The sequence below is a fragment of the Oncorhynchus tshawytscha genome, linkage group LG08 (assembly GCF_018296145.1).
Source record: "Oncorhynchus tshawytscha isolate Ot180627B linkage group LG08, Otsh_v2.0, whole genome shotgun sequence".
NCBI lineage: Eukaryota > Metazoa > Chordata > Actinopteri > Salmoniformes > Salmonidae > Oncorhynchus > Oncorhynchus tshawytscha.
Window position 1 is genome coordinate 13,836,555 of NC_056436.1, and position 18,723 is coordinate 13,855,277.

Below are 18,723 nucleotides of genomic sequence, written 5' to 3' on the forward strand. Positions count from 1 at the left end.
AAATGCTTGATAATGTATGAGATAAACAGAAGTCATTTTCTGGGTGATTTCCATATTGACTGGCTTTCATCAAGCTGCCCACTCAAGAAAAAGTTTCAAACTGTAACCAGTGCCTGCAACCTGGTTCAGGTTATCAGTCAACCTACCAGGGTAGTTACAACTAGCATAGGAATGAAATCATCAACATGTATTGATTAGAGGTCGACCGATTAATCGGAATGGCCGAATAATTAGGGCCGATTTCAAGTTTTCATAACAATCGGAAAGCGGTATTTTTGGACAATGATTTGGCCAATTAAAATGTGTTTTTTTTTACACCTTTATTTAGTCTTTATTTAACTAGCCAAGTCAGTTAAGTACACATTCTTATTTTCAATGACGGCCTAGGAACGATGGGTTAACTGCCTTGTTCAGGGGCAGAACGACAGATTTTTACCTTGTCAGCTCGGGGGTTTCAATCTTGCAAACTTACAGTTAACTAGTCCAACGCTCTAACCACCTGATTACATTGCACTCCACGAGGAGACTGCCTGTTAATGCAGTAAGCCAAGGTAAGTTGCTAGCTAGCATTAAACTTATCTTAGAAAAAACAATCAATCAAATCATAATCACTAGTTAACTACACATGGTTGATGATATTACTAGTTTATCTAGCGTGTCCTGCGTTGCATATAATCGATGGGTGCGTATCGTTGCTCCAATGTGTACCTAACCATAAACATCAATGCTTTTCTTAAAATCAATACACAGAAGTATATATTTTTAAACCTGAATATTTAGCTAAAAGAAATCCAGGTTAGCAGGCAATATTAACCAGGTGAAATTGTGTCACTTCTCTTGCGTTCATTGCACGGAGAGTCAGTGTATATGCAACAGTTTGGGCCGCCTAATTTGCCAGAATTTTACGTAATTATGACATAACATTGAAGGTTGTGCAATATAACAGGAATATTTAGACTTATGGATGCCACCCGTTAGATAAAATACGGAACGGTTCCGTATTTCACTGAAAGAATAAATGTCTCGTTTTCGAGATGATAGTTTCCGGATTCGGCCATATTAATGACCTCCGGCTCGTATTTCTGTGTGTTATCAGGTTATAACCAAGTCTATGATTTGATAAAGCAGTCTGACTGAGCGATGGTAGGCTCCAGCAGACTCGTAAGCATTCATTGAAACAGCACTTTCGTGCGTTTGCCAGCAGCTGTTTATGACTTCAAGCCTATCAACTCCCGAGATTAGGCTGGTGTAACCGATGTGAAATGGCTAGCTAGTTAGCCGGGTGCGTGCTAATAGCGTTTCAAACGTCACTCGCTCTGAGACTTGGAGTGGTTGTTCCCCTTGCTCTGCATGGGTAACGCTGCTTCTAGGGTGGCTGTTGTCGATGTGTTCCTGGTTCGAGCCCAGGTAGGAGCGAGGAGAGGGACGGAAGCTATACTGTTACACTGACAATACTAAAGTTCCTATAAGAACATAGTCAAAGGTATATGAAATACAAATGGTATAGAGGGAAATAGTCCTATAATTCCTATAATAACTACAACCTAAAACTTCTTACCTGGGAATATTGAAGACTCATGTTAAAAGGAACCACCAGCTTTCATATGTTCTCATGTTCTGAGCAAGGAACTTAAACTTTCTTACATGGCACATATTGCACTTTTACTTTCTTCTCCAACACTTTGTTTTTGCATTATTTAAACCAAATTGAACATGTTTCATTATTTATTTGAGGCTAAATTGAATTTATTCATGTATTATATTAAGTTAAAATAAGTGTTCATTCAGTATTGTTGTAATTGTCATTATTACAAATACATTTCAAAATCGGCCAATTAATCGGTATTCAACTTTTTTTTTGTCCTCCAATAATCGGTATCGGCTCTGAAAAATCAGAATCGGTCGACCTCTAGTATTGATCACATCTTTACAAATGCTGCAGAAATGTCCTTTAAAACAATATCCACATCCATCGGATGTAGTGATCACAATATAGTAGCCATATCGTGGCGTGTAATGAGGAGCAGTCAGATGCTGCACATGACACATTTATGAAACTACTTATTCCAGTTACTGATAAGCATGTACCCATTATGAAAAGTACTGTAAAAACTGTTAAATCCCCTTGGATTGGTGTTTGAGCAGATACAATGCTATTTTACTGTAAACAAATTGACAACAGACTTTGAGCACGCTTATAGGGAAGGACATTCAACAAGCACAGCACTTAAACAAATTACTGATAATTGGCGGAGAGATATTGATGATAAAAAGATTGTGGGGGCTGTTTTGTTAGACTTCAGTGTGGCTTTTGACATTACCAACCATAGTCAGCTGCTGGAAAAACATATGTGTTATGGCTTTACACCCTCTGCTAAATTGTGGATAAAGAGTTACCTGTCTAACAGAACACAGAGGGTATTCTTAAATGGAAGCCTCTCCAACATTGTCCATGTAGAATCAAGAATTCCCCAGGGCAGCTGTTTAGGCCCATTACTTTTTTCAATCTTTACTAACGACATGCCACTACTACAGCAAAGAGCTGCAAATTATTTCAGAATGGGTGGCAAGGAATAAGTTAGTCCTAAATATTTCAAAAACTAAAAGCATTGTATTTGGGACAAATCACTCACTAAACCCTAAACCTCAACTAAATCTTGTAATGAATCATGTGGAAATTGAGCAGGTTGAGGAGACTAAACTGCTTGGAGTAACCCTGGATCGTAAACTGTCATTGTCAAAACATATTGATATAACAGAAACTAAAAATGGGGAGAAGTCCGTTCATAATAAAGCGCTGTTCGACCATCTTAACAGCACTATCAACAAGGCAGGTCCTACAGGCCCTAGTTTTGTCGCACCTGGACATCTGTTCAGATGTGTGGTCAGGTACCACAAAGAGGGAGTTTATGCATGTCAATCTCTCCTGACTCAAAGTGGAGGAGAGATTGACTTAATCACTACTTGTATTTGTGAGAGGTATTGACATGTTGAATGCACCGAGCTGTCTGTCTAAACTACTGGCACACAGCTCAGACACCCATGCATACCCCACAAGATATGCCACCAGAGATCTCTTCACAGTCCCCAAGTCCAGAACAGACTATGGGAGGTGCACAGTACTACAGTCATGGCCAAAAGTTTTGAGAATGACACAAATATTAATTTCCACAAAGTTGGCTGCTTCAGTGTCTTTAGATATTTTTGTCAGATGTTACTATGGAATACTGAAGTATAATTACAAGCATTTCATAAGTGTCAAAGGCTTTTATTGACAATTACATGAAGTTGATGCAAAGAGTCAATATTTGCAGTGTTGACCCTTCTTTTTCAAGACCTCTGCAATCCACCCTGACATGATGTCAATTAAGTTCTGGGCCACATCCTGACTGATGGCAGCCCATTCTTGCATAATCAATGCTTGGAGTTTGTCAGAATTTGTGGGTTTTTGTTTGTCCACCCGCCTCTTGAGGATTGACCACAAGTTCTCAATGGGTTTAAGGTCTGGGGAGTTTCTGGCCATGGAACTAAAATATTGATGTTTTATTCCCCGAGCCACTTAGTTATCACTTTTGCCTTATGGCAAGGTACTCCATCATGCCGGAAAAGGAATTGTTCGTCAGCAAACTGTTCCTGGATGGTAGGGAGAAGTTACTCTCGGAGGATGTGTTGGTACCATTCTTTATTCATGGCTGTGTTCTTAGGCAAAATTGTGAGTGAGCCCACTCCCTTGGCTGAGAAGCAACCCCACACATGAATGGTCTCAGGATGCTTTACTGTTGGCATGACACAGGACTGATGGTAGCGCTCACCTCGTCTTCTACGGACAAGCTTTTTTCCGGATGCCCCAAACAATCAGAAAGGGGATTCAGCAGTCCAATCCCTGTACCTTTTGCAGAATATCAGTTTGTCCCTTATGATTTTCCTGGAGAGAAGTGGCTTCTTTGCTGCCCTTCTTGACACCAGGCCATCCTCCAAAGTCCTTTGCCTCACTGTGCGTGCAGATGCACTCACACCTGCCTGCTGCCATTCCTGAGCAAGCTCTGTACTGGTGGTGCCCCGATCCCGCAGCTGAATCAACTTTAGGAGACGGTCCTGGCGCTTGTTTGCTGGACTTTCTTGGGCGCCCTGAAGCCTTCTTCACAACAATTGAACCACTCTCCTTGAGGTTCTTGATGATCTGATAAATGGTTGATTTTGGTGCAATCTTACTGGCAGCAATATCCTTACCTGTGAAGCCCTTTTTGTGCAAAGCAATGATGACGCACGTGTTTCCTTGCAGGTAACCATGGGAGACAGAGGAAGAACAATGATTCCAAGCACCACCCCCCTTTTGAAGCTTCCAGTCTGTTATTCGAACTCAATCACCATGACAGAGTGATCTCCAGCCTTGTCCTCGTCAACACTGTGTTAATGAGAGAATCACTGACATGATGTCGGCTGGTCCTTTTGTGGCAGGGCTGAAATGCAGTGGAAATATTTTTTGGGGGATTCAGTTAATTTGCATGGCAAAGAGGAACTTTGCAATTAATTGCAATTCATCTGATCACTCTTCATAACATTCTTGAGTATATGCAAATTGGCATCATACAAACTGAGGCAGCAGACTTTGTGAAAATTAATATTGGAGGTGTAGCGGAGACTGTGAAGAGACAGGCACAGACACATGCATACACACGATAACATACGCACTATACACATGTATTTTATGTTGTAGATATGTGGTAGTAGACTGGCCTGAGGGGACACAGTGCTGAGGAGTATTTCGGCCTGTAAGAAAACCCTTGTGGGGGAAAACTCATTCTGATTGGCTGGACCTGTCTCCCCAGTGGGTGTGCCTGGCTGCCAAGTGGGTTGGCCAATGCCCTGCCAGGCCCACCCATGGCTGCACCCCTGCCCAGTCGTGTGAAATCCATAGATTTGGTGCCTAAATAATTTATTTCAATTGACTGATTTCCTTATATGTTGTGTATTGCGTGTATGTATTTGTTCAGTATAATACAACTGTTGCAAGCTCGCTCCCGCTCGGTTTCCACTAGCATCCACAGCCACAAAGCATCCACAGCCCACAGTGAGGACAGAACCTCACCGGTGGAGGGGCCCACAGTGAGGACAGGACCCCACCTGTGGAGGGGCCCACAGTGAGGACAGAACCCCACCTGTGGAGGGGCCCACAGTGAGGACAGAACCCCACCTGTGGAGGGGCCCACAGTGAGGACAGAACCCCACCTGTGGAGGGGCCCACAGTGAGGACAGAACCCCACCTGTGGAGGGGCCCACAGTGAGGACAGAACCCCACCTGTGGAGGGGCCCACAGTGAGGACAGAACCTCACCGGTGGAGAGGCCCACAGTGAGGACAGAACCCCACCTGTGGAGGGGCCCACAGTGAGGACAGTACCCCACCTGTGGAGGGGCCCACAGTGAGGACAGAACCTCACCGGTGGAGAGGCCCACAGTGAGGACAGAACCCCACCTGTGGAGGGGCCCACAGTGAGGACAGAACCCCACCTGTGGAGGGGCCCACAGTGAGGACAGAACCTCACCGGTGGAGAGGCCCACAGTGAGGACAGAACCTCACCAGTTAGTGCACCATAGGAGAAAATAAAAGGCCCAGGAAGTCTTTGTGGAGCTTTTTCAAGGGAAGCGTCACAGCAGCTTCAACATCTGTCCCCGCTGTGTCACTACGGGAAGCAGAGATGAATAGCTACATGTTTACTCCTTTGGTAGACAGCCAAGAGGATCCACTAGCTTGGTGGAAGTTGCATCATATCCACTTTGGCTGTTGTAGTTTTGGTTCAAATAAAACGGTATAGATGAAAGTGTCTTTTTCTATGCCGTTTTGCTTTCATATATTCCGTGCCGCTCTGTAGCCTATTGTTTAATGCACAAATGAATATTGTGTAGGCTAATCACCAAAAATGACCTACATATGCAAAATTGCTTTGGTATGATGTCGGTGTCTGTAATTTTCTACTTTGTGGCTGTGTTAACTAGTGATGACCCTCTCCCGCCTCGATTTAGAGCCACGCCTCATAGTTGTGACACCTGTGTTTCGCTCAGAATTTAGGGTGAGGTTAGGGCACGACATATTAAACCAGAGAATCGAGACAAACAAGAGGATTAGATACTACAGGGATTGGTTTTCCAGGAAAACAGTGAAGACACCTTGTGACACTGCAGGTACCTGGCTCACTTAGGAATAAATAGGGATATAGAACCCTGCCTGGACTGGTGTGTTTCTCTATAACCCTCTTCTCTATAACACCCTCTCTCTCCCCACTCCCCTCTTTTCTATAACCCCCGCTATCCTCTATAACCACCTCTTTCCCCTCTCTCTATAACCCCCCTGAAGGAAAGATCGACTGAGGGGGACAGAGAGGGGTGGGGACCAGAAACCAGTTGAAGCATGATCCAGCTCATTTGGAGTTTCATTAGAGAAGGTGAGAGACAGAGAGGGAGACAGAGAGCAGAGCAGAAGCAATCAAAAGGGATTTTCAGGAGAAGGGATATAGGGCCAAAATCAATAAGTTCTCTCTCACTCACACTCATAGACTATTGTACACACACACACACCATCACAGAATGAACATGCACCCCAATCCAAGAGCCCCAGAGCCGATTCAATCTTACAGGCAGCCAGGCAATCCAAATCTGATATCAATTCAGTACAATGGATTCCTAGTCACCATTGATGTCTATTGTTTAGTGAAACTAAGGGCCCAGAGTTCTAGACTTAGAATAGAAAGGCCAATTTAAGAGAGGCTAAAGGCGGCCACATGCTTCCCAGCCAAAACAGTTCAGAAGAGTTTGTGCATATTTTATGACAACATTTTCTGACATTTTTGTTCGTTTTGGAGATCGGTTAGGGTTTTTTCGGGTGTTCGGGCACACACATTTTTGCTCAAGGGCGAGTCAAAGTTCGGAAGCCGAAGTCTACGCCCCTTCGTCCGTGATTGGTCAACTGTAGAGGGTGACGCGAGTTTCTGCTTCTTGTTGATTCAGCCCGACATTCAGTGTGGGTTCAACATGTGGAACGACAACTTGGAGCATCGATTGACCGAGGAGGTACAAAAGTACCTTCACCAGTACGATTCTAGCCATGCATTATATAAAAACATGCATGTAAATGCCAATTCATGGAAAGAGATTGCAGAGACGCTGTGGTCCGACCCAACCACTTATTCTAAAAATGGGGTAGGATTCGCAACAAGTTCGTCAAGGCAAAGAAAATACATAAAGGCCACAGTGGAAAGGCTACTCCACAGTGAAGGCTACTCCACAGTGGAGATGCCGGTAGAAAGGCTACTCCACAGTGGAGATCCCCCCTCTTCTCATCCTCTCTCCAGACACTCCTAACCCCCCCTTCTCATCCTCTCTCCAGACATGCCCTAATCCCCCCTTTCTCATCCTCAGTCCAGACACTCCCCTCACTCCTAACCCCCCTTCTCATCCTCACTCCAGACACTCCTAACCCCCCTTCTCATCCTCTCCAGACACTCCTAAACCCCCTTCTCATCCTCTCTCCAGACACTCCTAATCCCCCCTTTCTCATCCTCACTCCAGACACTCCTAATCCCCCTTTCTCATCCTCACTCCTAACCCCCTTCTCATCCTCACTCCAGACACTCCTAATCCCCCCTTCTCATCCTCACTCCAGACACTCCTAATCCCCCTTTCTCAACTCCTAACCCCCCTTCTCATCCTCACTCCAGACACTCCTAACCCCCTTCTCATCCTCACTCCAGACACTCCTAAACCCCCTTCTCATCCTCTCTCCAGACACTCCTAACCCCCCTTCTCATCCCCCTCCAGACACTCCTAACCCCCCTTCTCATCCTCTCTCCAGACACTCCTAACCCCCCCCCCTTCTCATCCTCTCTCCAGACACTCCTAATCCCCCCTCCTCTTCTCATCCTCTCCAGAGGGTCCTGGCACCTATAGCTGATTTCATGGATGAACACTGGCCAAAACTTCAGAACTCGATCCCCAGCTGCATGACTTCAAGAGGACACAGACCACACGACTGAGACCACAGTGAAATTAACAACTTGTTCTGTTGTTCAGACATCTCAGGAGTCAGAAACTAGAAACTTTAATTTTATTCCAAAGACACTTGTTATTTACATGTCTTTTCAAAGACATTTCTATTGTTCACAAAATATTTATATTCAGAAATGTGTAACTACACTTACACTTTATTCACTTGTTTTCATGTCGGTCATCAGCAGACACTTTTATTGTGGTTTACTTCCAGAAGTAAGAATAAAGGTTTATTTGTGTGCTGAAAAAAACTCTGTTGGCATTTGTTCAAGGTGCTTCAATGCATTCTATTTGAATATCAAGTGCTGACAATGTACAGAAGAGCTGTGCCACAGGCTTTCTACCTGTGGTGTAGTTCAATCTAAATGACTGCACACAGACCTCCCAGAATCAGGTTAAAACTCTACTGGCTCACAAAGAACTGAGTCTGTGCGGCCATCAAGAATCCTCATCCTTGCAGCCATGATGCCGAATGCTTTCTCTTGACTCTCCGTCAACGAGAGTGAAAAGTTCCAGGTATGCCCAGGTTTATTGAGATGGACACCTGTGAATGAGAGGTAAAAATTGAATGTCAGATATATAGTGTATATTTCAGTAAACCCCCCCCCCAAAAAAACATACCATATTCCAAAAGCCTTGATAAAAATGGCATTTCTCAGAGGTTCATTCATGTATGCAGTAACAAGGGAAATTGATTCCAACATTCTATTATCAACATACCTGGATAAGGGCGCACGATGTTCTCATGTTGGGGGAAAGCTGCATCTCCCAGGAAAACATGAGGAGTTGGAGTTGTGCTACCTGGCAGGATTTAAGCTTTATTTACCTAGGCAAGTCAGTTAAGAACAAATTCTTATTTACAATGACAGCCGAGGAACAGTTAACTGCCTTTTTCAGGGGCAGAAGGACAGATTTTTATCTTGTCAGCTCGGGGCCCAATGCGCTAACCACTAGACTACCTGCCGCCCCAAAGGGTATTCAGACCCTTTGCTATGACACTCGAAATTGAGCTCAGGTGCATCCGGTTTCCATTGATCATCCTTGAGATGTTTCTACAACTTGGAGCCCACCTATGGTAACATCAATTGATTGGACATGATTTGGAAAGGCACACACACACACACACACACACACACACACACACACCTGTCGAGATTAAGGTCCCACGTGTCATAGCATGTCAGAGCTAAAACCAAGCGGAGGTCGAAGGAATTGTCCGTAGAGCTCCGAGACAAGATTGTGTGGAGGCACAGATCTTGGGAAGTGTACCAAAAAAATGTCTGCAGCATTGAAGGTCCCCAAGAACACAGTGGAGTTCATCATTCTTAAATGGAAGAAGTGTGGAACCACCAAGACTCTTCCTAGAGCTGGCCGCCCTGCCTAACTTAGCAATCGGAGTAGAAGCACCTTGGTCAGGAAGGTGACCAAGAACCCGATGGTCAAAATCAAATCAAATCAATTTTTATTTGTCACATACACATGGTTAGCAGATGTTAATGCGAGTGTAGCGAAATGCTTGTGCTTCTAGTTCCGACAATGCAGTAATAACCAACGAGTAATCTAACTAACAATTCCAAAAGAAAAAAAACTATTGTCTTATACACAGTGTAAGGGGATAAAGAATATGTACATAAAGATATATGAATGAGTGATGGTACAGAGCAGCTTAGGCAAGATACAGTAGATGGTATCGAGTACAGTATATACATATGAGATGAGTATGTAAACAAAGTGGCATAGTTAAAGTGGCTAGTGATACATGTATTACATAAGGATGCAGTAGATGATGTAGAGTACAGTATATACGTATACATATGAGATGAATAATGTAGGGTATGTAAACATTATATTAGGTAGCATTGTTTAAAGTGGCTAGTGATATATTTTACATAATTTCCCATCAATTCCCATTATTAAAGTGGCTGGAGATGAGTCAGTGTGTTGGCAGCAGCCACTCAATGTTAGTGGTGGCTGTTTAACTGACAGGGCTCCAGAGTTCCTCTAGAGATGGGAGAACCTTCCAGAAGGACAACCATCTCTGCAGCACCAGAGAAGGAAGACACTCCTCAGTAAAAGTTACATGACAGCCAGCTTGGAGTTTGCCAAAAGACACCTAAAGGACTTTCGAACCATGAGAAACAAGATTCTCAGGTTTGATGAAACCAAGATTGAACTCTTTGGCATAAATGCAAAGTGTCATGTATGGAGGAAACCAGGCACCGCTCATCATCTAGCCATTATTATCCCTTCGGTGAAGCATGGTGGTGGAAGCATCATGCTATGAGAATGCGTTTCAGTGTCAGGGACTGGAAGACTAGTCAGGATCAATGGAAAGATGAACAGAGCAAAGTACAGAGAGATCCTTGATGAAGTCCTGAGCACTCTGGAGCAGGTTCTCAGACTGGGGCAAAGGTTCACCTTCCAACAGGATAACGACCCTAAGCACACAGCTAAGACAACGCAGGATGGGCTTCGGGACAAGTCTCTGAATGACCTTGAGTGGCCCAGCCAGAGCCCGAACCCAATCGAACATCTATGGAGAGACCAGAAAATAGCTGTGCAGCAACGCTCCCCATCCAACCTGACAGAGCTTGAGAGGATCTGCAGAGAAGAAATGTGAGAAACTCCCCAAACACAGGTGTGCAAAGCTTGTAGCGTCATAACCAATAAAACTTGAGGCTGTAATCGCTGCCAAAATGTGCTTCAAGAAAGTACTGAGTAAAGGGTCTGAATACATATGTACATGTAATATTTCAGTTCTAAAAAATTACTTAAGAAAATGTATGAAGGCCTGTTTTTGCTTTGTCATTTTGGGGTGTGTCAATAGATTAGGGATTTTTTTTAAATCCATTTTAGAATAAGGCTGTAACGTAACAAAATGTGGAAAAAGTGAAGGAGTCTGAATACTTTCCCGAACACATGCATGTCTGTTGCTAGGTACAGCAAATCTAGTAGATCCCAGGAATTTCTCAGAAATTAAATTCGCCAGTCAAGTGTCTCTCTGGGGAAACTATTTCATTCTCCCGCGCATGTCTTCCTTGTTTGGGTGTGCCGTCCCATCCTTGTTTGGCCGTAGATGGCTAGTACCAGCTCACCAATCCTCTACTGTCGCGGGGTAATATCCTGTTTTATTTTTTTTCAAGGGAATGTCTTTTGAGGGAGCCGATAGCCGAACTGAAGCATGCTGACGCCTAGCGTTGCACATTTTGGGGAATATTCAGAGGTGGAAACTTTCCGTGGGAATTAACGGGAATATATGCAAATTTATATTAATACCATTTAAATGTAGATTTATTTGGCATTGGATATATTACCATATGGAAAACACCTTATGTTATAAATATTAAATGTAGATTTCTTTTGCATTGGATATATTACCATATGGAACAAACACCTTTTATGTTATAAGTAGACAATTGCAAATGATTAAATCCTTCCAATAGCAATAAAAACATAGTTACGAACTAGTTTAATTAAATTGTTTAATTAAATGAGTTGACTCGTCACATGATGATTTCACTGAACAAAAGAAAGGGAATATTTAATGATCCCAATGATCCATCGCATCTCCCAAAAACGTTTTCAACATACATCTGTAAAATGATAGTCTAGAAACTAAAGCTTTGGTTGTCTTCCTCTCAAGCTTCCATGTCTTCTCCCTGGACCTCCTCAATGTCCACCTCTTGAACATCAGACTGAGGCCTGATCTTCACGGTCACTTTCCAACCTTGTTGAGGATGGCTCGTTGTCAGGCTCAAAAAGCCTCAAATTCGTCCGGATGGCCCCCAATTTTTCAACCCTTGTATTGGTCAGCCTGTTGCGTGCTTTGGTGTGTGTGTTCCCAAACAAGGACCTGTTGCACTGAGGCGGATGATGTTGGTGGGATTTGGAGGCAACAGGGGAAAGAGCCTCAGATCCACAAAGTCCCTTCCACCAGGTGGCTGATGAGATATGTTGGCACGACTGCCATATTGCATCTCCATCCCAAAGCCCTAACTTGGATGTGTACTTCAACAGACTGACAAGAACCTTGCCCTCATCCAGGCCAAGGTGGCGAGACACGGTAGTGATGACACCATAGGCCTTGTTGATCTCTGCCCTAGACACGATGCTCTTGCCAGAATACTTGGGGTCCAACATGTATGCTGCGGTGTGTATGGGCTTCAGGCAGAAGTCTTCACATTTTTTTGATGTATTTCAGAACTGCAGTTTCCTCTGCTTGGAGCAACAGTGAAGTGGGCAGGGCAGTACATATTTATTATCTTACAAGCAGAATCTGAACATCAGACAGGATGGCATTGTCTCCCTCAATCCGTGCAATGGCTACTGCTATAGGTTTCAGGAGTTTCAGGCTGCTTACATAATCCAGGAGGATCCTCTTGATGTGGCTGTCCATATCAGCAGACTGTGATATGGACATTTCTTGGAGAGACTCCTTCCCCTCCAGGAGACTGTCAAACATGATGACAACACCACCCCAACAGATGATGCTGGGCAGCTTCAATGTGGTGCTCTTAATTCTTCTCACTTTGCTTGGTGAGGTAGATTGCTGCTACAACTTGATGACCCTTCACATACCTAACCATTTCCTTGACTCTCATGTAGACTGTATCCATTGTTTTCAGTGCCATGTCCTTGAGGAGCAGAATAAATGCATGAGCAGCACAGCCAATGGGTGTGATGTGAGGGTAGGACTCCTCCACTTTAGACCAAGCAGCCAACATGTTTGCAGCATTGTCTGTCACCAGTGCAAATACCTTCTGTGGTCCAAGGTCATAGATGACTGCCTTCAGCTCAACTGCAAAGTAGAAACCGGTGTGTCTGTTGTCCCTTGTGTCTGTGCTCTTGTAGAATACTAGTTGAGGGGTGGAGATTATGTTAATTATTCCTTGCCCACGAACATTTGTCCATCCATCAGAGATTATTGCAATACAGTCTGCTTTGCTATGATTTGTTTGACCTTCAGTTGAACTCTGTTGAACTGCATCCAGCAAATGAGTAGATTAAAGCATGTATGCTGGGCGAAGAACATTCAGAAATCTCTTCCAACACACATTGCCTGTGAGCATCAGACGTGAACCAGTTGAATATCTTGCTCGAGCTGTGTATGCGTCAGCATTTCTCTGACTACGTTCCTCCATTGAATCAAAAAAACTTCTGATTCCAGGAAGACCATGAGCTGTTGCTATCGATAAGGTGTCTGATTCATCATTTTCACCTTGAATAGAAGTAGAGATTGCTTGTTGTGAGCCCTGAGGGAACTTTATGCACTTGGCCAGATGATTCTGCATCATTTGTCGCATTCTTCACATATGATTTGGAACAGTATTTGCAAATGTACACAGCTTTTCCTTCTACATTAGCTGCAGTGAAAGGTCTCCACACATCAGATAGCGCCCGTGGCTTTATCCTGTAAAGATTAGAGGAAAACAGTAATAATAATACAATTCCATGTCCAGATAAATAGTTAAGCAGTTAGATTAAAACAACTCCTTTGTAAGATAAATGTTTTTAAATGAAACATGTATGGAAAGAGGTGAATTAACACTCAGGCTCAAGCAAGCTAAAACCCACATGATAGCAACTAGCAGAAATTGTTAAGTTAAATTATTTTAAAACACACTTTGCTGTAGGATACTATTTACAAATTAATAAAAAAATCATGTCATAAAATATATTCACCCCACCCAGTATTTTGTATCAAAACTTACCAGAAAGCATGTAGTCCTTGGCTCAGACAGTGCAGTAGTGTGGGCTCAATAGCATCTCATTAGTAGCATCTCATTAGTGGGCTCAATAGCATCTCATTTAGATATTGAGAATCAGCTGTAAATGTGATGGAAGAATGCACTGTGCATGCAGAGGGTCGCAATTCCAATGAATTTGGGATAGTTTAACCAAAATATGTCACAATACCTAGAATTGCCTTTATGTGCATCCCACAAAAAAGGTTCACTGTTAAGCTAACTTTTTGAGGAATTTAAGCAAAATTCCCGGGCTTAACTTGTCATGGAACATTTCTGGAAAGTTTTTGACCCTTTGCAACCCTACTGACGCCTTAAGTCATATGACTGGAGGGAAGGGCCAGAGGAGCCAAAGGCTATGTCAATCACTGGGACCGACCACTCAGGAGGCATCTCTGCCGGCAAGGGTGGGGCTAAGACACGTAGGGGCCCTCTGAGGTAAGGCTCTAACCAAATCATAGCAAGGAAAATATTTGATCTATGACTCACAGCACACACAGACAAAGACAAGCACACAAACAGACAAGAACACACACACACACAGCCATTCTGAAATGATCCAGTCCAGCAAGGAGAAAGAAAGCCATCCAGTACTACACAAGGACAATATTCCACAGCCCCCCTCCCCTCAATATCTTCCAAATGTTCCATTCTGAAAATAAATAACTATTCTCCCAGGTAACCCGGTAATTCCAGCCAAAACCAGAAGTGTCATTCTAAAGCATATAAAACCAATGGGACATAATCATATGCCATTCCAATGTGTTATTATACATCAAATCTAAAATGTTCCAATGGCATTCGTATCATTTGTTAGCCTAGCATAACAGTAATTCTAAAGTATCATTTGTATCATTCGTTAGCCTAACAGTAATTCTAAAGTATCATTCGTTAGCCTAACAGTAATTCTAAAGTATCATTTGTATCATTCGTTAGCCTAACAGTAATTCTAAAGTATCATTTGTATCATTCGTTAGCCTAACAGTAATTCTAAAGTATCATTTGTATCATTCGTTAGCCTAACAGTAATTCTAAAGTATCATTTGTATCATTCGTTAGCCTAACAGTAATTCTAAAGTATCATTTGTATCATTCGTTAGCCTAACAGTAATTCTAAAGTATCATTTGTATCATTCGTTAGCCTAACAGTAATTCTAAAGTATCATTTGTATCATTCGTTAGCCTAACAGTAATTCTAAAGTATCATTTGTTAGCATAACAGTAATTCTAAAGTATCATTTGTATAATTCGTTAGCATAACAGTAATTCTAAAGCAATGAAGACATTGATAATCTCGCAAGGTGTTATTTGTTAACGAAGGCATAGGCTATTCATAGGAATGTTATGATAATTAATTCAATCAATCAATCAACATCTGACATCCAAAAAATAAATACATTTGGGATTTTCATCAGATATGCTAAATTAGGGTTGGACCGAAAACCTACAGGACAGTAGATCTCCAGGAAGAGGGTTGGGCAGCCCTGCCATAGGCCTACCAACTGCAGTTCAAGGTGGCGTGTAAAGTTTCAGTATAAAAAAATATGCTTAAACAACATAGTAAATACGATAGGCAAGTACAACAGCACACACACACTCACTCAGACACACACTGAGCGTTGATGATTGATCATGCAGTTAGTAAAGAAGGCTGTGAGAAGCCAGATTTAGACATGGCATATAACAGTTCCATTTCACCTCAAGCTGTTCATAGAAATAAATGATAATAATATACCGGTTTCTCCAAGTTATTTTACCCGGTTGCCGCTGTTAAACACACAGAAAGTTTGGACAAGACACCAGGTCCTCTGATCATCCCCTCTTCGCTCTCGCAGGTCCTTGGTGTCGGTCTGGGCAGCTGGCTCCAGGATACAGCAGCAGCCCACCAGCACACCATGTACACACACACACACACAACCCAGCCCACCATGTACACACACACACACAACCCAGCCCACCATGTGTACACACACACACACACACACACACACACACACACACACACACACACACAACCCAGCCCACCATGTACACACACACACACACACACACACACACACACACACACACACACAACCCAGCCCACCATGTACACACACACACACAACCCAGCCCACCATGTACACACACACACAACCCAGCCCACCATGTACACACACACACAACCCAGCCCACCATGTACACACACACAACCCAGCCCACCATGTCACACACACACACACACACACACACAACCCACCATGTACACACACACACACACACACCCCAGCCCACCATGTACACACACACACACACAACCCAGCCCACCATGTACACACACACACACACACACAACCCACCATGTACACACACACACACACACACCCCAGCCCACCATGTACACACACACACACACACCCCAGCCCACCATGTTCACACACACACACACACACACACACACACACACACACAACCCAGCCAACCATGTACACACACAAAACCCAGCCCACCATGTACACACACACACACACACACACACAACCCAGCCCACCATGTACACACACACACACACACACACAACCCAGCCCACCATGTACACACACACACACACACAACCCAGCCCACCATGTACACACACACACACACAACCCAGCCCACCATGTACACACACACACACACACACACACACACAACCCAGCCCACCATGTACACACACACACACACAACCCAGCCCACCATGTACACACACACACACACAACCCAGCCCACCATGTACACACACACAACCCAGCCCACCATGTACACACACACACACACACAACCCAGCCCACCATGTACACACACACACACACAACCCAGCCCACCATGTACACACACACACACACACAACCCAGCCCACCATGTACACACACACACACACACAACCCAGCCCACCATGTACACACACACACACACAACCCAGCCCACCATGTACACACACACACACACAACCCAGCCCACCATGTACACACACACACACACACACAACCCAGCCCACCATGTACACACACACACACACAACCCAGCCCACCATGTACACACACACACACACAACCCAGCCCACCATGTACACACACACACACACAACCCAGCCCACCATGTACACACACACACACACAACCCAGCCCACCATGTACACACACACACACACACACACAACCCAGCCCACCATGTACACACACACACACAACCCAGCCCACCATGTACACACACACACACACACACAACCCAGCCCACCATGTACACACACACACACAAAACCCAGCCCACCATGTACACACACACACACACACAAAACCCAGCCCACCATGTACACACACACAACCCAGCCCACCATGTACACACACACACAACCCAGTCCACCATGTACACACACACACAACCCAGCCCACCATGTACACACACACCCCAGCCCACCATGTACACACTCACACACACACACACACACACACACCCAGCCCACCATGTACACACACACACACACACCCCCAGCCCACCATGTACACACACACACACACACACACCCCCAGCCCACCATGTACACACACACACACACACACACACAACCCAGCCACCATGTACACACACACACACACACACACCCCAGCATGTACACACACAACCCAGCCCACCATGTACACACACACACACACACAACCCAGCCCACCATGTACACACACACACACAACCCAGCCCACCATGTACACACACACACACACACACACACACACCCCAGCCCACCATGTACACACACACCACACACAACCCAGCCCACCATGTACACACACACACACAACCCAGCCCACCATGTACACACACACACAACCCAGCCCACACACACACACACACAAACACAACCCAGCCCACCACACACACACACAACCCAGCCCACCATGTACACACACACACACACACACACACACACACACACACACACACACACACACACCCAGCCCACCATGTACACACACACACACACACACACCCCAGCCCACCATGTACACACACACACACACACACAACCCAGCCCACCATGTACACACACCACACACAACCCAGCCCACCATGTACACACACACACAACCCAGCCCACACACACACACACACAAACACAACCCAGCCCACACACACACACACAACCCAGCCCACCATGTACACACACACACACACACACACAACCCAGCCCACCATGTACACACACACCCCAGCCCACCATGTACATACACACACACACAACCCAGCTCACCATGTACACACACACACACACACACACACACACACAACCCAGCCCACCATGTACACACACACCCCAGCCCACCATGTACACACACACACAACCCAGCCCACCATGTACACACACACACACACACAACCCAGCCCACCATGTACACACACACAACCCAGCCCACCATGTACACACACACACACACAACCCAGCCCACCATGTACACACACACACAACCCAGCCCACCATGTACACACACACACAACCCAGCCCACCATGTACACACACACACACACACACAACCCAGCCCACCATGTACACACACACACACACACACACACAACCCAGCCCACCATGTACACACACACACACACACACACACAACCCAGCCCACCATGTACACACACACACACACAACCCAGCCCACCATGTACACACACACACACACAACCCAGCCCACCATGTACACACACACACACACAACCCAGCCCACCATGTACACACACACACACACACAACCCAGCCCACCATGTACACACACACACACACAACCCAGCCCACCATGTACACACACACACACACACACCCAGCCCACCATGTACACACACACACACAACCCAGCCCACCATGTACACACACACACACAACCCAGCCCACCATGTACACACACACACACACACACACACACCCAGCCC

General features: G+C 44.9%; 1 protein-coding gene across 2 annotated transcripts in view; it reads right to left on the bottom strand.

Moving 5' to 3' along the window:
- Positions 1 to 18,723, bottom strand: part of LOC112256892 (metastasis-associated protein MTA1-like) — a 79,748-nt gene that overhangs the window by 42,094 nt on the left and 18,931 nt on the right. The gene's annotated exons all lie outside the window — the stretch shown is intronic.